The 25,546-nt window shown below is 45.6% G+C and overlaps 1 protein-coding gene and 1 non-coding gene across 2 annotated transcripts in view; one reads left to right on the top strand and one right to left on the bottom strand.

Moving 5' to 3' along the window:
* The window catches only part of LOC149336230 (voltage-dependent calcium channel subunit alpha-2/delta-3-like), a 168,980-nt gene that overhangs the window by 56,777 nt on the left and 86,657 nt on the right, over positions 1–25,546 (top strand). The window lies entirely within an intron of this gene.
* On the bottom strand, positions 15,697–15,770 carry TRNAT-GGU (transfer RNA threonine (anticodon GGU)). Its single transcript has one exon. It is a non-coding gene; the product is annotated as a tRNA-Thr (tRNA).

Below are 25,546 nucleotides of genomic sequence, written 5' to 3'. Positions count from 1 at the left end.
CTATGCGCTCTTCCTTACGAACACCTCTGCATTCTAAGCAGGAAAAGGAGTGCGCGAGAAAACAACTTACTCCCGTTGTACTCAAATTTAGGCGTATTAGTGTTTGAAGTCTTCCAGAATCTCTAAAGCTCTTACTTTCTATTTTTTTTATCTTTTGTCTCTAAAATGTGATGTAGCTTTTCCGCCATTTTCCTTTTCAAGTACTCCCGTCCTCAAGTAACTTACATCTTTCGGTCTGGCCACTGTTGTTATTGTTCGTTGCGGCGTCGACTTACGCTGCCTCGTCTTTCTCCATCGGAATCGATCCAAAGCAGCGTTTCCCTACCACAAAGGGTCCCACCAAGCACACTTACGTCCGAATAATGACGGTACATGTTTGCTCCCGGAATCAGCCTCAACAAAAGGTGGAACGCAAAATAAAGGACGCAGCCAGGAAAAGGGAAAGGCGGAAGAAGAAATCGGGGGAAAAAATCGGCGAAAGAATCCCGAGGGTCGGGAAAGGCAGCGGCGGTCACAAAACAGCCGTAACGTGTTCCAGAACCGTCTGATGCGCTGGGGAAATATAGGGAGAGGGGAGCGCAGGCGAAGGGAAGTCGTGGGGAGAATAGGGAACAACAAAAAGGGGAGAGCGCTCACGTTCGCCCATACCTCGACGCAGCTCGCTATGGCACGGTCGTCTCCACCGGGCCTCTATTCCCTGTCGCCCCTGTCTTTGTTATACCACGGCCCCTGTACGCTTCCCTACAGCCTGCGTTGTCGTATGTGCCTCGTTCGAGAAGGTGGATGAAGGAGGTGTAGGGAGAGAGGGAGTGTAGGAGGTAGCGAGGTTCAGCAGCGCGATTGATTGCCTTCTGGCATATAAGCGGGCGCCAGTGGAAGGGAAAACCCAAACACGGCGCAGGGAGGGAGACACATTTGGAACTGCCTTTCGGACTCGGAGACGTCACTGCTCTGGGCTGCCGTCTCCGTGCGCGCACAAGACTGGGGCGTCGCAAATCGTTTTTATTATAATTTTCCGGGGGTTCTCATTCGCCTCTTTCCTTTGTTCCGAGAAGGCGGTGACTAGAAGCGAAGAAAGCGGTTTGTCTTGGGCCGAAACTTCGAGCATGTGTGCGTGCTTGCTTGCCGAGCATTGAAATGAAATGACCCTCCCTGTGATGCGAATGCTTGTCGGATCAAAAACTGCCGGCGATGTATGTCGCAAATCACGCCGCAAAAAAAAAAAAAAGAGTAAAGATCATGTTGCAGCCTCGTTGAAATACTTGCTGAAATACTAAAAACGTTTTGACGAAGGGCTGCACTCGGCATGGTGAAGCTTTAAATTTATCTTCTTTTTCAGAATTTATCAAAATTCTGTTTAGCACTTCTTATCGCTCACGTTGCATTTATAATGTGATCACTTTCCAATGCCGACATGTACATCGGTGGTTCGTCTTTAATTAAATTTCTGAATTTCTTCGCCTTGACAAACTGAGGAAAAACTCGCAATCGCGTCCCCTTTTAATGAGAGGCTTTTTCGCAGTTCTTTTTGACTTTTTCTTTCTGTTCTATTTTGAGTGAGAATCCTTAAGTAGCGTACCACTGGTTTTTGCTCTTTATTTAGGTTTCAACAACTAGAGCTTTCAACGCCACCATGTTTGGAAAGTTACCGTAGCGGTCTGCAGGGTCTCTGTTAAGAATTCCTAAAAACACACGTCACGCCTTAAAGCACACCAACAAAAAATTAAAGATAATCAGATCACGCTTATAGAGCTCTGTGTCTCTGACTGCTGGCTCTGTGAAAGTAAAAAAATAATACAGAGAGAAAAGGACCAGCCTGACATGCAGCTCGCCACTTCAATCTCGCTAATGCTATACCGAGCACACCAGGGGTGTTTTCGAGTCACGGTCTCTGTTTAACAAACCGTTACGGAGTGAGCAAGTCCTCCGGTCGTTTCTTCGACTCGTTTACGCATCTCGTTACGGGTTGGCGACTGCACTGGCCGTCGCTATCAGTTGCGAAGAGTCCGGGCAGCACAGACAGACGCGACTCCTGGTGTCTACTATACCAACTAAGATCGAGCGATATTGGTTGGTTCTATCGTATGATGGGTTTTTAGGGTCGGGTTTCTGGAGGTGAAGTCTGTGTTTGGAAGAGCTGAAGACAGACGTTTGGGTCGGTGGTCCGTATATGTTTGAAGGCGCCAAAAGTACACACACACATTGTTACGAAAGAGCGCGATGGCGTAAGGCCAAAGAAGAGAGCGGAAGAGAGGAGAAACAACACACAAAAGAGAAGACAATGGGACAAGACGCCGGTATAGTTTGCCTTTTGTCCGTTTACCGGCGTTCCGAAGCTGTAGAGGATGAGGAATGACAGATTTTGCCACCGAGTTGAGCGTGGAAATGACAGGAGAGTGCAATATGAATTCGACGTCACTTGAGGACACGTGCGCAGTGAGGTCTCTCTTTAGGAAAAACGATAGACTCCAATGTCCATTCTTGATGGTCACTAAAATTGTTCTTCTTCGCACATATGCAGTTAATATGATCCTGGGAAGTATATTCGCACAAGGTATTCTATAGCAACTTGATGAATGTTCTTACAAAATTCGGCTGGCAAAGATAACCCCTTGTTTATTGTTGTTTCTCCTAGTGAGGACCTCCAGGCGCTGATGAAAAAAAAAAATGAAAAGAAAAACCTAGGATGCGAACGGAGAATGAAATTCGTCCTGGCTCAATTCCGTGTCGCTATAATGTAGCGGACGCGTCGAAAAAATCACGAGCAGGTATGAAGTCGCCTTTGCCAACAGACCTGACTGAAATCTAACCGGCGTGTGCCAGAAAGTGAATAATCTTTGAAAAAAAAAAGAGGGGGGGAGGGGGGGGGGGAGACGTAAGGATTGTGATGCAGCACACAGGAGAAGTGTGTTGCTTGCTGGTTGTAAATTGTGTAAAAATGCCTTTGTAGTGCTGTAGGTGCTACAGTGGTCCCATAATAGGCCCAGAGAACACTCTTACAATACTGAACATAATGCCTACCCTAGCCACCTTGCGTCGCTCTGCCCCCGCGGATGGACACTCAGTTTTTAAGCCAGCATTATCATTACTCGCGTGCGTGGTAAAATTCAGAGGAAGATAAGGGAAGCTTACGAGGGACGCCGTTAGTCGAATGTAAAGAGCTCAGGGAGTTTCGCTTCTAAGTCGTGTAATGGGGCTCTTACTGCTTCCATGTAAGCCTTTGTCTTTTGTACAAGAGGTACTCTTACATTCAAGAGATATGAATCACCAGCGATCGATGCATAACGAGTCACATAACACGGCTTAATAGCGACTGCGGATGTAGTGCAGCTAATAGGCGCTTGGAGATAGCACCCAGTTGTGGCCCGTCTATGCGTAAGTGGTTTTAGTTGCAGGGACTGGTCTGGACAATGCGCACGCGTTTGGGTAAAAGGGCCTCCATATCTAATTAAAAAGGTTTTGTGCGCTGGGGCATCAGCTTAGCGTCCCCCTTTCGCCGTAATGTTCCCGTAGTAGCGCGACGAATTCAACCGATAAGCAATGAAAGAATGCCAACTGCTGCTATAACCAAGAATGTTATTTTAATTACAGAGGCAGGCCTAGCTCGAGCACTTCGTCGTTGTTGCAAATCAGCGCGGAGGTCGTGAGAGAGAGAGAGATACTCTTTAATGAAATACAGAGAATTTAGCCGGCGTTTCAATATCGCTGGCATGCTACTCTTCGTAGGGAGGGGAATTTGGGAGATAAAGACAGAAGGAGAGCAGTGTGGAAGAGGTAAAAAAAAAAACGCAGATAGGAGGTCGTGCGTGGCTATGCTCGTGGAATTATTCCCTGCGCGAAGGAAAAAGCATCATCTCGGTGCAGTATAACCTATGACAAGCAAAGAAATAAGGGTAAGCTGAACTATACATCTTTACAAAACAGCATGGCAAAACACGGACAAAAGTACGATGACTCAGGTGCTGTTTCGTCCGTGTTTTTGCCGCGCTATTCTGTAAACATATTTTACCAACAAGCTCGCTGTTCAGTCCTCATGAGCTGTACAGTCATTAAAGTTTAGAAATGTTGAAAAATGAGTCAGAATAAATACGGGAAGGCAGGCGAGAACAATTCAAAGCACAATAGGCTTAGTGGTTGTGGTGCACAGCTGCTGGCCCGAAAGACGCGGGTTCGATCCTGGCCGCGGTGGTCGAATTTCGATGGAGGCAAAATTCTAGAGGCCAGTGTGCTGTGCGATGTCAGTGCACGTTTGGTGCACGTACACGTTGTCTAGTTTGGTGACGTCACTTCCGTCCAGCCAATAGGGAATTTTCAAAATTCCGCAAGTACGCTTTCCCGCATAACAATGTTGTCCCAAACAAGATGGCTGACCATGCGTTTCCAGCTGAAACAAACAAGAAAGACTGGTTTTTTTGTTTGATTCTTCCAAAATACGTTTCTTACACTCTATCCACACCTTTAGCGCCTGTCCTGCAGCCCACGTAGTTCCTTTATAGCAAAGTCGGCCATCTTGTTTGGGGCAGCATTGTTATGTGGGAACGCGCACTTGCGGAATTTTGAATATCCACGACGGCACATTGTTTTTTCCCTTTTGCCATCACATTAAAAGGCATCTCCATCACACCTAAAGGAATCTACGGTGTTCGTATCCTCTCCTTCGGGCTCTGCTGTTCTCCTCCAACATTCGAACGAATTATGGACACTATGCTCACTGCTCTGGAATTGTAGACGTGTCTTGTTTATGTCGACGGCATAATTTTTTCGGCAACGTTTTTGGAACATGGCGTCTCTAACGCTAGGGGACACACGGTAAGGCTGCTGATGGACGGGTCGAGCGCCTTTATGCCTGATAAGCCTTTTGTAAATGACGAACGTTTGGCGTACTTTAGACGATGACGTGAAACACGCACTAAACTCGAGCATGGGCATGAGCAGTAGTCACGTGGTACCATGAACGACAGTGTAAGCCTTTTCGTAGATGTTGGCAATTTTCTCGCCAAAACCTTGTTCTACGCATTCCTGTCATTCGATTTTCTATGCCCTTTGACTGTTGTCTATTAATACACTTATTTCTATGGTAGTAATTTGGTTTCGACATTTGTGTAGGCCTTGTTAGTTTGCGTTGAGAGAGTATAAACACCCCATTTTTTTCTGCATGCTTTCTTCTTTGTAACGCTGAGCAAAACATTAGAATACATGGATCACCACGTGGTATTTTCCAACGGCAGCTAAATAGTTTATAAGTGAGATTATTCTCTCACGCTGTTTTGGTTTCAGTTTAAACAGGCAAACAATGGCTCTGGCATTGAAGTTCAGTATTAGTCACGTGAAGCATGAACAACTGCGGTACACTCGCTGCTTCATCGATATAATCCGCTACGGCGTTAAAGCCAGCCTGCCTCAAGAGCCGCAATTACAAATAAAGTAGTCGCTATTATATTCTATTTTTTTTTTCATGCATCACGTAACCTACATGAGTTTAGACGTCACAACTATCGGTCGGCTGTTGAAACCGAAACTGCATGAGGGAAGAAACTAAACCATAAATTATTTAGCGGCCATAGGCGAATACCACGTGGTGATCCGCGGATATTATTCTCTTGCGCATCATTGCAACGTAGAAAACACGGAATCAAAATTGGGAGTCTGTACTCAGTTAAAAATGTATTTCGTGTCCTGCTACAGTCTTTCCTGTAAACAGCGGTGTGTAGTATTGAAGAAATGACATAAATGGAGAGACTCTGAAATATTCACTTTAATGCTATCTCATATAATAAATATACAAATAAATAAATAAATAAATAAATAAAGAAGGAAAGATGGAAAGAAAGAAAGAGACAAAGGAAGAAAGAAAGAAGGAAAGACAGAAAAAAGAAAGAGAGAAAGAAGGAAAGACTGACTGAAAGAAGGAAAGAAAGAAATAGAGAAAGAAGGAGACTGACTGAAAGAAAGAAAGAAAGAAAGAAAGAAAGAGAGAAAGAAAGAAAGAAAGAAAGAAAGACAGGAAGAAAGAAAAAAAAGGAAAGGAAGAAAGAAAGGAAGAAAGAAAGGAAGAAAGAAAGAGAGAAAGAAAGAAAGAAAGAAAGAAAGAAAGAAAGAGAGAAAGAAAGAAAGAAAGAAAGAAAGAAAGAAAGAAAGAAAGAGAAAAAGACGGAAAGAAGGTTGAAAATATATTTCAACACGAAGAGCTACTCGAATATAATTTTACACGTACACGGGCAGGATTGAATATCGGCCGGTGATGCGAGCGGAATAATGTCAGACTTTTATTTCATATTGAAGAAATACGATAAAGCACTCAGTGAGGGAGCGCATGACAGCGAAGAAAAGACGAGACGCTTGGGAGAGGAAAAAAAGCGTAGATACGGGCGGCACCCGAGGACGTTCGAAAAGAGGTATTAGCCTTATCGCCTCGTCCGGAGAAACTTCACGGCTGTGCCGTAGAGGCGACGACCCGTATCGACTGTGAAAAAACGGAGGCGCTCCTTTTTCGCTCAGCGATTTTTGCATGTGTATATTTTTACGCACTTTGAAGCGATGCTGCTGCTGCCGCCGGTGCTCATCGGCCGCTCTCACTTTCTGCATCGACCTTCGCGTCTACCGACACGCTTATTTCCTTGGCGAGGGATAAGGCCTGTTTCTCGAAATCGCCTCACCGGTTGTGCCGGAGAAATCTATATATAATACGTCTAAGCTGACTTCGATGAAATAGGTGCCGAAAACTTCGCCGAAAAAGGAGAACTCAAGAATATTCACTGACATCGGTCGTTCATGAGCAGATGCTGCCATAATAAAGGCGAAGTGGAGGAAGTTAACGCGGGATGTGGAAAAGGGGGAAGGGGGGGGGGGGGGGAGAGGATGGCGTGCATTGTGTGAAAGCCCTGTGATCGCTATATACATCGTAGGCAGATAATTTATAGATTTCAGATTTTTTCAGATTTATTTCAACAACACTTGGTTGCCGAGGAGGCGAACAAAAAGGCAAACAAAAGTTTCCTGACGAAGCGTCCGCCCCCTTTACACTCTACCACTGAGCAGTGGGCAGGTTTAACAAAAAAAAAAACCATATCACCAAAGAGACATTGCATATAACATTATACACGAAAACAGCAAAAAAAAAGATGAAAAAAAGAAAATGAGTTCTATCGAAGTGCGTGTACGAACCAACCTTCTTGCCGGGAATGTATCTTTGATAAAGATGTGGAAAGGAAGATTTTAGTTTTTCTTTGGTAGCACGTAGGCTGTGGAACACTTTAGGACCAGTAGCTGTGTGCGACTTAAGCCTTCGCTTCCTCTAAATTGTGGGCTGCTGTGAGAAGCGCGGAGATGCACAAAAAAAAAAAAAACGGCGCCGAAGAAGACAAGCAGGTTGAAACCGAGTTCTCAAGACGTGCGAATCCAATTACGCGTATAAGAAAAAGGCGGAGACTGCCTCGGAGCACTTGTGGGGTTTGAAAAAAAAAATGAAATTGTGGAAGGATGGGCGACGCCTGGATAGAGCGGAGCATGTTTGAGCTGAAACTAAGGAAGTCGTTCAGACAGGCAGCAAAGCATAAGGGCTAGCTTGAAAAAACAAGATCTCATCAGTAAGTAATCAGCGTGACGGGTGAAAGTCGGGTTGAATACGTGATAAAAAAAAGTGCATAAGAATCTGGCCGATGAAGTCAGAAAAAAGTCATGAAAACGAGTGGATTTTGGGTTGCCTATTAGTATCTGCATATTTGCGCGAGAAATGAACAAAAATGTTTCATTTAGCGTCAGATCTTCAGCAAGTAAGAGAAGTGTGTACCTTCGAAACGAGTTTCACAGGTTTTTTTCACGTTTGTTCTCTTGTTTCTTTTTATTTCCTGAGTTTTGCGCAAGCTTGTCAGCAAGCAATTCACAGTTTGCTTAGATGTCTCTGTGGGCGGGCGGCCATAGGTCCGCCCATTATGTCTTTAGTCTTGAAAAAAAAAAAATCGAATCGAAAATCAAACCTTCCTCCCTTCCCTTACGGCGTAGTTTAGGTGTCCGCCGAAATTTGTGAGACAGATACTGCGCCATTTCCTTCCCTCAAAAACCAATTTTAGTCCGCCTTTCTAATGAAAAGGCTTTAAGTCAAATTTTGATGAAACCTTGCTTTCGAAAAAAGGTAGCCTTTAAAGGCTACGCTTAATTCAGCAGAATGGTCACTCTCACGCCAATTCAATATCATAAATATCGGAAAGGTTACGTTGGAGCAATAGGGGAGAAGTTTCGGATAGTCTCGCAGTTTTGAAATCTCGTTCCTTAGTCTCTTTGCGACTGCTTCCTGAAAAGGAAAAAGACACTATTCTTACTCTGCGTACCTTTAGGTATACTTAACCGGGTTGTATAAGGCGGTATAAACGGTCGTGTAAGCAAGATAATGCCCTTGTATATAGTTTCCCTAAATGGCTCTCCTGACTACTCGGAACACTGTTACTAAAACGGGCGTTAGTACCCTGATGCCGTCGCCTTCTTTGCTTCGCTGTCTAAACCGATAAAAGGATGCTTGTATATGAAACACTCTTCGTGAGGCCCGAGTTCTACTGGGGAAAAAAAAAGCTATTTAAGTGAGAAAAACTGTTCATAATTTCGGAAAAAGCATAAATAGCATAAATGTAAACTGCACTGCGTACAAAGAATTTTACCACACTTGACTGCATCCATACCAAGAGAATAATGTTGACCTTAGAGCAACGATGGACTTACAGGGAAAAACTCTACATGTTTTTGAAGTCTTAAAAGTTAACAAAAAGGTTGCGTAATCACTAGGACAGTGACTATGTTAAACTGCCGATCACGTTTCCGCTTCCTGCTACAAAAGGTTTTTGTCTTGCACTTCGAATACTCAGGAAAGCAGCACAATTTCTTGGCGTTCAGCCTTGGTGGCCTTGACCAACATTGAAGCCATGCGCCCATACGGGTGCCAAGGGCAACACTGCGCTTAAGAGGACATTATATAATCGGCGCGTATGTAAATATAGGTATGCGTCTGGGTGAGCGTGCCAAAGGCTGCCAGGTTCCATAGCTGAAGAAACGGGGGCACTTTCTGTAGCTGTGAATCAATGATCAAAGAAGAAAGAAAGAAATAAGGAAGGAAGGAAAGAAGGAAGGAAAAAGGAAGAAATTAAGGAAGGGAGCAAGAGAGGAAAAAGGAAAAAACGAATGGAAGGAAATAAGGAAAGAGAGAAAGAAGAAAGGAAGAAGGAAAGAAAGGCAGGAAAAAGGAGGAAACGAAGGAAGGAAGGAAGGAAGGAAGGAAGGAAGGAAGGAAGGAAGGAAGGAAGGAAGGAAGGAAGGAAGGAAGGAAGGAAGGAAGGAAGGAAGGAAGGAAGGAAGGAAGGAAGGAAGGAAGGAAGGAGAAAAAGTGAAAGAGATGGGAGGTATTACGAAGACTTCAAATGCTAAGGCAGCATACTACAAGGTTTAAGCTTTAAAATACGCTGCCTTTTTTTTTCGTGATCCGACGATCGAAAGTTTTCTCACGGACGTTTTGTGTGCCCACTGTGTCATGAACAATTTCGAAGAGCCTACGTGTCTTTAAAAGGCCAGAGTTTGTGGCAGATTGCTGCCTAAATGAAATTAGGGTGAGCAAGCTTGTTCGCTGAAACGATGATTAAGGCAGGTTGAGTTGTTTATTGCCCGTCAAAAGTCAGTTATACATTCCCCCTTTTTATATATCATCACGCATTGATCATGAATTCAGTGTGAGGCTCCCACACTATAGGTTGAGGTCGATAGGAGACGACCTCGCCCGTACCACACTGCCGAATCAACATTTTGTACTAATTCCTTCATCCCTCTTGCCGCCAACGACTGGAACCACCTCCCTGCCTCCATCGCTACCATCGCTGATGGAGAAAATTGACGACAGTCGCCGCCGATTCGGTGTGACCCTTCTCTGTGCAGTGTTTCCGAGTCCTTGAGAGAACAGAAAATAAACGAATGATGCTAGTGATGCTGCAACTCTCGCAGCGATATTTAAAAACCTACAGAGGACGCAATACGAAAGGGGACACGTCATTAGTGCTCACACTACGGTTACTTCGCTGGCGTAACTAGGAAGCACTTTTTTATAGTAATTTTCTCCCGGACACATTTTTCCTGTAACGCCTTTTCAAGCTGAGTAGAGCAGTAAAAAAAAAAAAAACGCCGGTCTTCATGGTTTGAACTAAGTCTTCGCTCCCATTAGCGATAACACCTGTACGCATTATCGTAAGTCTTTCCGTATAAAATTGGCTGCTAATGTCAGCGTCTTGTCTCACCTTCAAGTGTTTCTCCTTTGCCACTGAGCTGTCGCCTGCAACGTGAGCGGATAGCAGTTAGCCCGACTTTCGATCCCTTTTCTTCCCTAATTTCCCCATGGAAGGAAGTGATGCCGTGCGTCAGTGCGTTCCTCGTTGTCTGTGGCGACAAGGTCTCCCACACTGCTTTTCAGAGCGCGCAGACAGTAACGGCGGAAATCCCTTTGTGCTGGGCCTTTTGTTTCCAGCCGTTGCCCCCTCTTTTCAGCTTTCCTTTGTTCCCTCGAATATCCGCTTTTTTTTTCTGTTTATTTGCCTTTCGTGCCCGTGAGGCAGAAACAGACAGGTCTGATAGCTGCAATAACGGCGGGCCCTTCATAACTGTCTGGGGGACAAGCACTGCTCCGCGACGCGACGCCCTCCGCTATCTGTGCAGTGGCGCTGTCGTCGGTTGCGTGGTAAAGGTTTGGTGCAGAACAAGAATAAACCGAGGGGAAAAGAAGTTACTGCTAACATAGGAAACGATTAAGCGAGCGTCTGCAAGGATAAACAAATGAAGAAAAGAAGGCGGTTACTAATGGAAAAGCAACCGCCTGTGGTTTTAGCTCATTCTTTCCTTTGGTCACTAATATTGCTGCAAACAACCGGAACTGTATCTACAAGACAGGAAAAAAAATGCCATATAAAACGAGAGAAAAAAAATGACACAGCACTCGTACGCCCATCAGTGAAGACGGAAATACATATATAAACGCAACTGCTCAGGGGAAAGAAAAGCAGGGATGGGCCGTCAGGAGGACGATGCAGAAAGATGAAAAATATCGACGGGACAACGCCAGAAGCAGCAAAGAAAACAAGGAAAGAGGCACTGGCTAGAGAGAGAAAAATCAGCGCAGAAATCCAGGAACCCCGAATACGCAGAGAAAAGGCCAGAGGCGAAAAAGAAGTAAGGGACCGTAAGTGAGCGAGGCAACAAAATATGAAGGCACAACAGCGGAAGGTCCGGTTATGGACGCACGAGTACATGCTAGGAGAAGAAAGACAGGAAAGCTGCAGAGACGGAGATGACGAAGCGCCGCCTAGAGGAGGGGGCGCAGTGAGAGTATGGTGGGTGCGAGGATGGCGGGTAGGCAGCGCCGTCTGGCGTCTGAATCAGAGAGATAGCGGGAAGCTGCCGGCCATGAAAGGCTTTGGGAGAGAGAGAGAGAGGGGAAGGAATGGGCTAAGAGTGGAAGGTGAAACAGAAGAGGAAAGGAAAGCGGGCAAATGGAAACAACGCGGGGATGCGGAAAAAGCAGGTCGCAGACAGAATAGCGCAGGATGGAAAGAAGGTAAGAATCTCGCGAGGCGAAAGAAAGCAGAAAGCCAGGCAGAAAGAAAGGGAAGAGAAAATTAAAGCGTTCACATTTGAGCATCCCCCCCCCCCCCCGGTCTCTCATACGAGGGCAATGGCCTAAAAACAATGCACGCAGAAGTGAACACAAAGAAACAAAGGAATATCGAGTTGCGTAGGCGAGGGAAAGAGCTGTACCGAAAGAAAATGAGAGAAAGAGAGAGATAGTATAGGAGAAGAAAATGAGACAAGACCGCTGCTCTCCCCAATGCACAAAAATGCATGCATGTATGCAATCCGGCTGCCTGTCGCCCTCGCCCCCTCTTTTTCGCCGTCGTTTGGACGCTATCGGAGCCCCCGCCGATGTTCTGGCAACCATTTCTTCCCCTTACGGACGGACCACCCGCTCTCCCCGTCCCCCGACAAGCGTTGGCGCATCTAAGGGCTCGTAGAAAGGCGTGGGCCCCAAAAAGACACGAAGCAAGCGAAGCACGGAGATGCCTCGAAGAGAGTGAGAAAGACCAGGACAGAGAAAGAGTGAGAGAGAGAGAGAGCTGGCAAGAAAGAAGAATGTAATGTTTCCTGCGAATAAGACAGAGAGGGAAGAAAAGCGATTTGCCGGAAAACGTCAACAAGACATCCTTCTCTGTCATATTTCTCTCCCTGTGCAAAGCACTAGTGTGTTTCATGCGTCTATCATTTCTGGGTTTTCTTTTTTTTCCGCCGTGAAGTTTTTTCTCTCTCTCCCCCTCTATCATTTGTCTCTCAGCCAGCTGCCTAGCATCGCCTTATTTTTTTTCTCGCCACTGTTCACCTACTCCGTACACGAGTAAACGAATGGGACTGCGGCGTTCTGCCTTATTTTATTTCAAATTTTCGTCTGCGCATGAGGAATTTAAATTGCTGCTCAGCAGCTCAATTCGGGCACGGTTCAAGTCGCGCCTTTCTTCCCCTCCATCCCGTTTTAATCTCGTTCTCTAAGTGCCCCCTATATTCTTCTTTTTTTTTAAATCTTCAGTTGTGAGCGTGTATCTCTACCCTCTCTTGTCCGACAATCGAATTCGCGGACCGGGGATCCTCGTCCTCCAATAGCTCTCTGAGACGTCACCTCCGCTTCGTGACTTCCTGAACGAAGTCTTCCGGGGAGAGAGTGTTGAGAAGGAAAGCGGGTGCAAACACCTAGAAACGAACACGCACAGCGAAACGATAAGGGGGGGGGGGGGGGGGGGGGGGGGGGGGGGGGGGGGGGGGGGGGGGGGCAATGCAATCAGATCCGAACACGTGCTGCCGAGAACGGATATGCACCAGTGAAGAAGAAATCCGGGTTTCGCCCCAACTTCGCTTCGCGAAAGAAAGCAATCTTGAAGGCAAACACAAAGCCGAGGCTACTGGAAGTAAAGCGGTGACAATAATGGCGCCTACAGAAGGAAAAGAGGATGGAATAGTACATCCGAATGCAAGCAGTTGCTGCCGCTCATCTCGTTGTTGCGGACCTCGCGATATCAGCTTGCTACAGTGCAGTTGCTTCTCACAGTACTTGTTGCCGTGGCTCCGAAATTTTCGTGTGTTTGCTCTGTTCGTGTGCGCCTTTGCCCTTTCTCTCTATTTGTGCTTGGCGGAAGCCAACTGACGCTCCGAGATAGCTGCCTACGCACTCGTAGGATTACGGAAATCCTAGCTCGCACGAATATTGCTCTTAGCGATGGAAAAAAGAACCAAGAAGAAAATGTATTACTCGCGAACGACTGTTACGCATCAGAAGCAAATAGAGCGAACTGGCCGACGGGGGGAGTCGTCTGAAGGGTGCGGGACGGAGAAGAAGGAATCCAAAGGCGGGCGAGCATCCCATCAGAGTGGCACTCCTATGTCTAGCTTTGTCGTTTTTTTTATGGGTTTCTTGGTATCACCGCCTTCTCGATTTACATTAAAGCTCTCAATGAGCGCATTCGCCGACTTTGTCTGGCTATTCTATATATCCGATCACCGAGATGCCATATTTGCCGGAGAATATAATAAGGATACTCTGTGCTGCAGTATGATCAGTTAACACCGAATAAAATTAGCCTATTCTTCCAATACTCATGTTTTAAGTCACTCCTTGACGCTGTTTAATGATAAGCAGCATTTCCAAAATTGCCTCAGCATTTGAGAAATTGATGTCGTTTGAATATTTAGGAACATGAAATGAACCTGAACGCGCATTGTGGAACTGAATATATAAGTGCGATGCTTAAAATGTGCGATGCTTAAAACTTGCGCTGAAAAAGAAATCACAGGCAGCTTTTACCGATGTTTTATTTTTTTCATTATTCACCATAATAAGAATAATCTCCTAACACCTTCGGATGTCACCTATTCAGCGTAGCGAGCCTAGCTCACCAAATTTGAGGGCCTCAGAAAGAAGGTGTCACTTTCTTTCGCAATTATTCGCGTTGTATAGTCGCGTAATGCGCTTAAAATCTCCTAATCTGAGGAATGTGAAGCCTGCTTAAGAAGTCTGTCGAAAAAAATCTCCAGCTGCGCCATTATTAAAAAAAAAAGAAATCCGAATGGCAGAGTCAGATGTACAAAAGCCTTTGTTCTCACATCGTCAGGCCTTAACCTTCGCAGTTGCACTTTTGTGGATGCATTCGTCAAGATTTTGCTCTTATTTCTCCATTATATCACGCTAAGTACGCTGTTCTATGGAAGCCAAACGAAGCTCGTTCCAACTTTGCTTGCTATACATCCGCCCCGCCTTGTTTCCCGTGTCAAGACAATTTATGCGTTGACGGTCGCCTGTAAAGCGTACTTTGCTGCATGCATGGTCTTAATGAGGCAAAGCCGACTTGCGCGCCGTATTGTAACCGTTGGAAAAAAAAAAAAAGAACGAAGTGAAGCAACAAAGAGCAGCAGAAAACGAAGGTTCGCAGCACGGAACTCCAATAAACCGCGAATGGGTAGACAGAAAGATAGAATCGCATTCACGCTGGAGCCTTAGGTTCTTCTTCATTATGGTAATTCTCGCATTCGTTAGAGCGAGAGCGCACCAGTTTTTGCTTTTGTGTGTGTATGTGTGTCCGTGTGTCTTGGGTGGCGCAAGCTTTCAAAAGGGAGAAGCGGCGCTATGCGTCGCCTTGTTTGCGGTTCTGTTTTCTTTCTTTTTCCTTTCTTTGCTTGTCTTTCTTTCGTTCTCTCATGCTCCGGGTCGCGAACATCATCCATCATACCGGCGATGAATATCTCACCACGCTTTGTTGATGATGTCTGCGGCGCTCCCAAAGCGCTTCCTTTTCCACCCAGTCGTTCCAGCATGCTTCTTTGATTCGCATTGCTCGAAATGAAGAGAAAGAAAACCGTATCCTTCCTTTGTGCTCATATCACGTCCCAGCAAAAAAAAAAAGAAAAGAAATAGAGCTGAGAAAAAAGAAACTCCTTTCCGTTCGTTCTGCTACGGTTGCAAAGCCTTGACCGTCTCTGAATGAGGAACGGGCCAACGAAATTAATAACGAGTTCATTAGGCTGCTGGAAACAGATACCTCCGTCTCCCGTGTCGCTGTCTTTGTGAGTCTTTTTTTTTTTGTGCGAGGTCTTTTGCGGGGGTGAGGGAGGGGGGCAGGCGCGCGAAGGAAAAAACTGGCAAAGCGCTGTGGCGCGATCTGTAGAGACACGGCTCCCCGAGTCCTAATGAACTGCGGTGCCCGCTGTGTGTGTCCGGTGCGGACGTTATTAAAAAATAATTAAGGCGACTTTCGTTTCCTGCTTTGTTCTCTCGGCGCATGCAGCTCTTTTCGTAGGTCAGCAGCACGAGAATTTAATCCGGCGTCCGCCGCGCGTAATTATTTATCTTCCATTCTCCTCGCGGCTCCTTGTTCTTTCTTGTTGCGATGCTTGACCTCTGTCCAACGTCGGCCTCGCAGTACTCTCACTTCACTCTTAGATATTAAATGCAATTTTATCTTTTTACTGCCGACGAACGGGTACTGGCTCAACTGGGTGAAGGCAGTTATTACGTGCATTGCTGGAGAAATACTAACAAGGGAGTAATTACTCATTGACATCCACCCAAGCGCAGCCATACGGCTACAAAGGAAAGTTAACAGCTTTCTCAGAAACTTCGCAGTTAAAGAAAAATTCGTCCTGGTCCGGGGTTCGAACCCGGAACCACTGCTTCACCGGAGCAGTCGCTCTACCAACTGAGCTAACCGGGACGGCAAGCTTATGGTAGGGCGAGAGCAAATTGATCAATAACTCGAAGTGGAAACAGTGTTGGTCAAATGTTTAGGGGAAACCCGCAAGGTGGAGTGGATTTGTAATAAGGGAGTAATTACTCATTGACATCCACCCATACGCAGCCATACGGCTAGAAAGGAAAGCTGTACAGCTTTCTCAGAAACTTCCGAGTTAAAGAAAAATACGTCCTTTTACCAATACACTTTGACCAACATTGGACCAATAGAGAAATACTAACGCGATAGCTATGGTGAAGAGAGGGCAGGCATTTGGCTTCTTGGCACACACAGTGTAAACGAGGGAGAAGGAAGCCTTAGGGTGCGTGCTAACGTTTCGACAAGAGGACTCGTCTTCGTCTGAGCAAAGCATTCATCATTGGCGGCGGTTAGATAGGTCCTTCACTCCGAGGAGAAATGCCCCGTGAAGGGAGGAGGGCGTAAGGATTGACATACTGACGCCCCCCCCCCCCCCCCCCCCCCCTAGGTCCCTATTCAGTTTTGCAGGTCAACACGTTAGTCCTCTTAAGCAGCCATCACGCCTGAAAAAGATTCACGCTAGCCGTCCTAACATTCTTCTCACTTCACGTCCTCCTCTCCTGATCGGGCCTTCCTCGTTGGAGTGCTCAGGATCTTATGGATCCTCATCCTTGGAGTGAAAGCCCTACTTAAACCCCGCCAACGATGAAAACTTTGCTCAGACATAAGCAAGACATCGTGTCGAAACGTTGGAAGCGCCCCGAGGCTTTACCTTCCCTTGTTCAATACAGAAGCTTGTTTGGCTGAAGAAGTCAGAAGACATGGCGTTGGTTCAAGAGCTACAACAGGCGAAATGTATTAGAGGTCTAAGCAGCGCACATGACCCACGCGTTCTTCAGCTGCCCTTTGTATTCTTGCTGGTCTTTCAGAATCTTATGTTGAAACTAGCGCCTTAGAGGATGTGGTACTGGCGTTCCTTGGTGCGAACTGGTTGTGGGCTACTCCTTCAACATGACTGGTGTGCTAGTTAGCGTGTAGCTAGCTTTACGTTTCAAAGAATAGATAGCTGGGCGAGTTGGTTTGGTTGCATTACACAAACAGCGCGAATGAAACGCAGACGAACACGAAAAAAATGGCACCAGCGCTTTTCATTTTGATTACACCAGTTTGCTCTTTGTCAGGTTGCTGAAACTTACGATTAGGCTTAAGCACTAATGTTCCCATGAATTTGAATGGAAGCAGCAAATGTGCGATGCATTATTTTCTCCAACGCGATTCTTCTATTTTCTACTTGATCTGCATATTTTTTTTCGCAACGTATTGCAGCATATCGTCACGGATTTGTATCTACCTTAGCCTTGAGTAAGTATAAATTTGATGCTTTTATTTGAAATACATTCCGAGTAAATACGTTTCGCAGCTGCGTAGCTGCTGCTTTCGAAACACTCAAGTGCTTGCGTTTTTGCGGCCTTTGTGCCTCGAAACTGCTTCCTGAAGCCCGAGGCTGCATCGAAACCTTAGCGAAACGTTAGCGAAACCTTAGTAGCGAAATTTGTGCGCGTGAATTCGAAGAAATGATTGCAAGATGCACTGCACAGTCGTGAAAAAGGTTTCGACGTGACGTAACTTCTCTTTTTTGGCATTTTGGGTCCTCTCTTTATTGTGCTCATTTTCTTTCTCCTTGTCTCCCTGCATTTTTACGTAGAATCGTGGTCATTTGGACTCGTCTGTGTGGCCATTAAAAGCTCCACTCTATTTCATCGTGTCCTTATTCTTCTGACATTCTTTTCGCGGCGTGTGTTAAGTAACTTTACAGCAGTGATATGATGGCGTTATTTGTACAGTGGTTGGGATTTGCGGTGGCTTCACGCGAAGTTTCAGTTCACGTGGTGTTGAGTGCCATCTCCCTTAGGATTTCGGAACCTGCACAGCCACTGTGAACTCCCAAGTACAATGCGGAGAATACAGTCGAAGGCACTTCACAGTTTACTAATACTGATGTCTGTATCTTATCGGTATACAGATACATAAAAGCGCGAGCACTTTGGCACGCCAATTTTTGTTTTCTTTGGAATAAAATATTTCCCGCCTAAATAGCGCAGAATACTAGGCGTTGATTTCTTTATTTATTTTTTATTTATTTCAAGTTACCCTCTTGGCCCATAGGCCATTACAGAGGGGGAGTGATGCAGTGAAAAAAAAAAAAACAGTGCAACATACGTAACAAACAGTTCGAAAGAATGTAACAGAGACAAAAAATTAACTGAGGCTAATGTTATGGCACAGTATTTCGGGAAAGCGGGATAAAGAATAAAAAAAACGACATATACAAAAAGACAGGCAAAGCCGAATACAGGCGTGAACAGGGGATTATTCCCGGGGCTCGTCTGTAAAGCAGACGGTAACGTGAGGTAACAATCTAAAAACTAAACAGAAAGCACTGACATTGTATGAGAAACACAGCTAATAAGTGGCAACACTCGGTAATGTTGGTCGTTAAAAATAGAGGAGAAAGTAGAAAACAATATGAAACTACTTAAAACACACAAAAATATGACTGAAAACTTTCAGTTATATAGCGGTTGATTTCTTTGCAAGGATGTGCAAAATTTCGTACAAAGCGTCATAACTGATGAAAATAGCAACATCGAAATGCCGCGCTTACAAGGTAAACGCTTGAAGGATTGTGGAAAGAATTTCTATTTAGGACGTGCACATTACGCTTGAAATTTCGAAAAAAAAAAAAAAGGTGTTGTACTGGCGGGGCATTATATCTGCACAAAAATGGCGCACGACTTCCTACCCCGCACACAGTTTCGCTAAGCATTTTTAACTGCGTTCGATATATGGCTTAAAAAAAGACCCATCTTATTTGCGAGGTCAACAATGCGAAATTCACCCGAAACAAAGAAATCACTGCGAGGTGCAGAAGACTTTCAGAAAAAGCGGTGAGTTCTTTTTGTACATATTTGTGCACATAGAGTGTCGGCAGGTTATTACACAACCGCCGGGGTGGTATGGAAATTCTTCGCACTGTTTCAAGCCTCTCTGAAGAGTGCGAGTGTACGTGTAATTGTTTGACGCTTGCATTAAATGGGCGAGAAATAATAATCATGTGGCGGTCCCCAATAGACCAGCGTATATAAGGCAGGAGAGCAGTGTCTTCTAACTGTAGCATGTCAGGTTTATGAAGGCGCACCGCAGGTCTCGCCTTCTTAAACGTTCCTTCGACAAATTCATCATAATTATTTTTCTTATGTGTGTCATTTTGAACAGTGACAGATTTCAACTCAAGGTTAACTGTCCTTGTATTCTTCTTATCGGTGAATAAGTGCCGTTTCCGGTTTTGGATGCTTGGTAGTTGTTCTTATTTATGCGAATGAAGAGCCTGCGTCAAAAACGCTAATTCTTGACAGCAGTTGCTTTGTTTAACAACTTTTTCTTTTCTTTAACTCCTTTTGTGGTGGTCCAAGCGAAACATTTTCAGTCCTTCTTAGCGGGTTTGACTCCGCTTGGAGTCGAGAAAACTTATCTTAAAGGAAAACCGAGGTTAAATTGAAGTTGGGATGTATCAATAAATTATGGCGTCTTAATGGAAAATAGAGTGCTCTCTCTGAAAACAAAGCTTCCGTAAGCTGTACAAGAGATCAAGAAATTAAAAACAGGTATCGCCACCAGCGGCCGCTCTCGCAAACAAACGCAATGCGTCAAGACAGGTTTTTTTTTTTTTTGCAATCGAGGATCTCTGAGGCTGAGATACACCGCCACGCCATTCACTTAAAGACGGTGATCATGGAGCCCTTTCCGGTGTGAATGTCTAGAGTTTGAATCGAGCGACGGGAAAATATTTAAGCTCAATTTTCTTGGCAGTAAATGAGTCTGTTGGGGCTGCACAAACAACGAGTTTTGCAGAAGGAGCCACGAAATGACTTTCGCTGAGAACAGAAGTTGGATGGAGTTGTGCTTTCTATCCCTTTAAACTTTCAGAGCGATGAACCAAAGGCACGCAACAAGTATTTATTTTAATGTTTTTTAAAAGTGGAACTACAAAACGTGTGTCGAGAATATTTAATGGAAATGCAAGGGAAAGTAGTGGTATATTCAGAGGAACATGTAAGCAACAAGGCCCTCGTGAGACGCTGAAGTGACGGTATTTTTACTAAACTGTAACTACAGTGAAGACAGGGTTTTTCCAGTGCGCTTTCCAGGCACCTGTACTGCCTTTTCCACGTTTTTCCCTCCTCGTGTAAAGCACGTGAGCGGAGTATTCAGAATTTAATCCCACCGCGATGATTCAGTGATGATGATGGTCTCTACTTTCGCAGGCCAACCCAGATTACTGTTCTAACTGAGCATACCGACTGCATTTCGAGGTCGGTGGCTGTCTTTTTCTATTCAGCTGCGATTTGCCTACGCTGACAGGCGTGGCTTCGGTACCGAACCCGGGATTGGCGGAGTCCAATGTTCATGCGGGTTACCTTTAAATATATCTTGCGCAGGAGAGCGATTCGTAACTACGCGCGGCTGTGTTTGCTCGTTCCTTCGTTTATGAGCTGTACACCACGAATACTATCAATGATCACCATTGCTCACTCCTCACACGGTTATTCGAATCGGCGAGGATAGTGAAGCGTGGCAAAGCCGATAGGCGCTTTATATAACATATCGACTGGGCCGACGCTATCGTGCGTGCCCCTGTTCCCCCGCTGCTCTTTCTCTTGTCCGGAAAGGAAGGATTGATTTCCGTCCGCTATCTTTCATTTCTGTATTTTTTTCCCCATTTCGGAAAGCCATGTTCGCTCTATTTCATTTCGCTCACTCTTTGTCTAGCGACGGTCTTCCAATTCAAAGTCCAATTCAGAGCTGCTGCAGCTACGCTTAATGAAGCTTGCAGGGGGCCGCGCTGGCGAGGTTCGATTTCATCCCGCGACCCTCCTTTATTGCTGTTCGTCGCTTGCGTCTGTCTTTCTCCTGTATCTGTTTCTTTTGTCGTATCTGGCGCGGGCGCCCAGCCGGCCTGTTTTATGTTCTGGCGATGACGCTTAATTAAACTTTCGCCTGTTCGCTTCACCGATCGTTCAATCGAAACGGCCTCCTCCCTCCCCCCTTCAGCTTCGCGTTCGCTGGACTCACTGGTCACTCTTTCTGTACCGCCCTCCCCTTCATTCGCTTTCCTACTATCCCACCCCGGATCTTTCTCATATTATCCTCTTTCCTGAAGCCGCTTTTATCGTTGTTTCAAACGCCGCGGTGGTTACGCTTTTTCCTTCGAACCATATTCGGCGCCCGAAACTGGAGAAAGTAATAACGAACAAAAGTACGACGCCGGACCGTTTCCCGCCCCCTTTTTAGTGTTCTCTCTTTCGGATCTCGAACAGAGGGGTCATTTGCTGTTTCTAATGACAGCGTCGTTCACAAGTTCATCAAAGTGTTGCAGCGTGACCTCTATGACGAAGGGTTGTACGCCCGTTATTTCGATTTAGTTTCTTTTTAATTTCAATTTTTCGATTTATTATCTTCCTCATTTTCTCTCTCTGGTTCCTTTCCCCTGTTACAAATGCGATGCGGCACTGTGCGCAAATGGGCACTGTTTGCGTGGAGAAGTCGCTCCGTCCTGGTCAGGTATGGGCTCAGAACCCTTTTTTGCCAGAGTGTTTTCACAAGTACCGAAAAAATACAGTTCTTCGTGCTGCACACTTAAGTGCTTCTCTCATTAAGCAGGTGTATAGCCATGGAGTGGACACTGCACAGGCGTAGTCAGAAGTTTACGGAATTTGGGCTTGGGGAAAAAAATTCTGCGTAGTCAGGCAAGGCAGGTTTATGAAAAGCATAGAAGCATGATGGGGCGTGCGTGTTACGTCAGATGGAACGAACATCAGCTGGCTAGCTATCGAGGGAACGCTAGAAAAAAAAATTTCTTTCCCCGCTAGCCCACATTCCTCAAATATTTGTCGTGTTTGTAAGCTAGTGACATGTTCTTAACGAGTGGAGTCACTCTTTCTCCCGACATGTAGTGACTGTATGGCGCATTTAATTAAAGAAACCGGGAATTCGATTCCTGCAATTATTTTTTTCAGCTGAAAATATTTTTTTGGTATCTTGGGCGATGTTTCAGAATAGTTGGGATACATTTTAGAATTTAGTTTCTGCAAAACTCCCCATCTAGAAAATGCAGTATCCTAAGACTGAACTAATCAGTTCTATCAGTACAACCCTTCTCGAATCCTAGCCGGAACTCCCTACTGGGAGTTGGTCCCTGGCTATGGAATGAAAGTAGGCAAATTCCTAAAGGCGTGCGAAGACTTTCGTGTTGTTGCATGCGACGATGTCGCTGTTAATTAGAGCAGCCTCAGGCCGTTTTCTTGCCTGGTTCGTGTTCGTTGTTCCTTGCAGATTCTGCTGACTACACACAGCTGCAGAGCCTCAGGTGAGACCTGCATATGACACAAAGCTTACGCTGTGGCCGTGTACGCTGTCTTAATCATTGGCCTTGGTGAATTTTCTAGCGGTTTCCTACACTGCATCCACTGGGCTCAACGTCTAATTACGTTCCCTGAGAAGTATACAGGAATGAGTCTATTCCTCAACGCTCAAGAACTTTTCGTGGCTCTGTTGTTGAGATTCTATGATACCGCCAGATCCATTTCGACGGCTGAACTCGAGAGACGGGCTGTGTTTCAGGGTAGAAACTGGAACACAGCAGAGTTATCTATGATACCGCCAGATCCATTTCGACGGCTGAACTCGAGAGACGGGCTGTGTTTCAGGGTAGAAACTGAAACACAGCAGAGTTATCTATGATACCGCCAGATCCATTTCGACGGCTGAACTCGAGAGACGGGCTGTGTTTCAGGGTAGAAACTGAAACACAGCAGAGTTATCTATGATACCGCCAGATCCATTTCGACGGCTGAACTCGAGAGACGGGCTGTGTTTCAGGGTAGAAACTGAAACACAGCAGAGTTATCTATGATACCGCCAGATCCATTTCGACGGCTGAACTCGAGAGACGGGCTGTGTTTCAGGGTAGAAACTGAAACACAGCAGAGTTATCTATGATACCGCCAGATCCATTTCGACGGCTGAACTCGAGAGACGGGCTGTGTTTCAGGGTAGAAACTGAAACACAGCAGAGTTATCTATGATACCGCCAGATCCATTTCGACGGCTGAACTCGAGAGACGAGCTGTGTTTCAGGGTAGAAACTGAAACACAGCAGAGTTATCTATGATACCGCCAGATCCATTTCGACGGCTGAACTCGAGAGACGAGCTGTGTTTCAGGGTAGAAACTGAAACACAGCAGAGTTATCTATGATACCGCCAGATCCATTTCGACGGCTGAACTCGAGAGACGAGCTGTGTTTCAGGGTAGAAACTGAAACACAGCAGAGTTATCTATGATACCGCCAGATCCATTTCGACGGCTGAACTCGAGAGACGAGCTGTGTTTCAGGGTAGAAACTGAAACACAGCAGAGTTATCTATGATACCGCCAGATCCATTTCGACGGCTGAACTCGAGAGACGGGCTGTGTTTCAGGGTAGAAACTGAAACACAGCAGAGTTATCTATGATACCGCCAGATCCATTTCGACGGCTGAACTCGAGAGACGGGCTGTGTTTCAGGGTAGAAACTGAAACACAGCAGAGTTATCTATGATACCGCCAGATCCATTTCGACGGCTGAACTCGAGAGACGGGCTGTGTTTCAGGGTAGAAACTGAAACACAGCAGAGTTATCTATGATACCGCCAGATCCATTTCGACGGCTGAACTCGAGAGACGGGCTGTGTTTCAGGGTAGAAACTGAAACACAGCAGAGTTATCTATGATACCGCCAGATCCATTTCGACGGCTGAACTCGAGAGACGGGCTGTGTTTCAGGGTAGAAACTGAAACACAGCAGAGTTATCTATGATACCGCCAGATCCATTTCGACGGCTGAACTCGAGAGACGAGCTGTGTTTCAGGGTAGAAACTGAAACACAGCAGAGTTATCTATGATACCGCCAGATCCATTTCGACGGCTGAACTCGAGAGACGAGCTGTGTTTCAGGGTAGAAACTGAAACACAGCAGAGTTATCTATGATACCGCCAGATCCATTTCGACGGCTGAACTCGAGAGACGAGCTGTGTTTCAGGGTAGAAACTGAAACACAGCAGAGTTATCTATGATACCGCCAGATCCATTTCGACGGCTGAACTCGAGAGACGAGCTGTGTTTCAGGGTAGAAACTGAAACACAGCAGAGTTATCTATGATACCGCCAGATCCATTTCGACGGCTGAACTCGAGAGACGAGCTGTGTTTCAGGGTAGAAACTGAAACACAGCAGAGTTATCTATGATACCGCCAGATCCATTTCGACGGCTGAACTCGAGAGACGAGCTGTGTTTCAGGGTAGAAACTGAAACACAGCAGAGTTATCTATGATACCGCCAGATCCATTTCGACGGCTGAACTCGAGAGACGAGCTGTGTTTCAGGGTAGAAACTGAAACACAGCAGAGTTATCTATGATACCGCCAGATCCATTTCGACGGCTGAACTCGAGAGACGAGCTGTGTTTCAGGGTAGAAACTGAAACACAGCAGAGTTATTTACAAGGGTAAATAACTAAGAGCTAAATAAGAGTTGTTTAGCGTCAACAGAATTATTGGTCGGAAATTCGCGTCACAAGAGCAACAAACCTTCGCGGAATGCTTCCGCTTGTTACACGTCCATGCTCTCTGCCCTTTTCACAAGTATTGGGCCCATAATGGCACCGAAATAAAACCTTCTTATAATGCGCCATCTTAACCAGAAACGCTTGAATCGGTTTTTGTTGACATGGGAAACGAACTTGTCTTTATACCTAACTGCTATGCCGCCACTGAAGCACTTGGCTGTTTGGTGGTAGAGGAAATTTCAGAAGGTCGCATTCTAATTGATATAATACTCAACGAAATAGTTGCTCGCAGAATTTCAGAGCAGTCCTGATAGTATTTCTAATGAGCTTGCGAACGTGGTTCGGAGGGGCGAACATTCTAGAGAGGAAGGCAAAAAAAAAGAATTAAACATTTTAGCAAGAACGCAGATAGAGACAAAGGTGATGGTGTCATTTGCGAGCAAGATATTCCAGATGATTGAGGAGTCACAAATAGAGGAGTCTGACAGGCTTTTAATTCGTTCAGAAAGGTCTTTGTCAAGCGCTTATGGAAACTGATGACGATGGTCTTCTTCGGCTGGTTTGGAAAGCAATGAGAAGTACTTAGCAAGTTTTTTAGTGCCGTTGATACCTTCAGGCAATAAAAGTTATAATCGTACTACGAACAGTACTTGTGGATACGCGATTATGGGGAAGCCTCCGCAAAACACGACACGATCTGGCCTCGAGAGCAACTGCTCAAGCCTGAATGGTCGTGTGTTAGGTGCGTCGTTGATTATGTGGCCTATACAATATCAAGGTATGCGCCAAAAGAAAATCACAGGGACACCTAATTATCCTATGTGTTGGCAGTGTGATGGAAACAAAAACGGTTGATGCCGTTACCGGAAGTCACATCACTTCCGCTCTGATGACGTCACTTCCATACAGCCAATGGGAGAGGTTTATGACCGACGACACACTTTTTTTTCTCCTAGGAGGCTTTTATTGCTGTCGCATTGATACGCTGGGCTAATACGTGTTCTACAATTGGGAAGATGAAAAAAAAAGAAAAAAATGGATGCAAAATGGCCAATAGAGAAAACGGGAAATGATAACGACGACGCAGCAGCGGCAAGGGCCATGCGCAAG

This window comes from Amblyomma mixtum, chromosome 7 (genome assembly GCF_055824585.1).
Source record: "Amblyomma mixtum isolate Tamu chromosome 7, ASM5582458v1, whole genome shotgun sequence".
Lineage (NCBI taxonomy): Eukaryota > Metazoa > Arthropoda > Arachnida > Ixodida > Ixodidae > Amblyomma > Amblyomma mixtum.
Note: the sequence above shows the minus strand (reverse complement) of the source record. Positions and strands in the feature narration are given on the sequence as shown.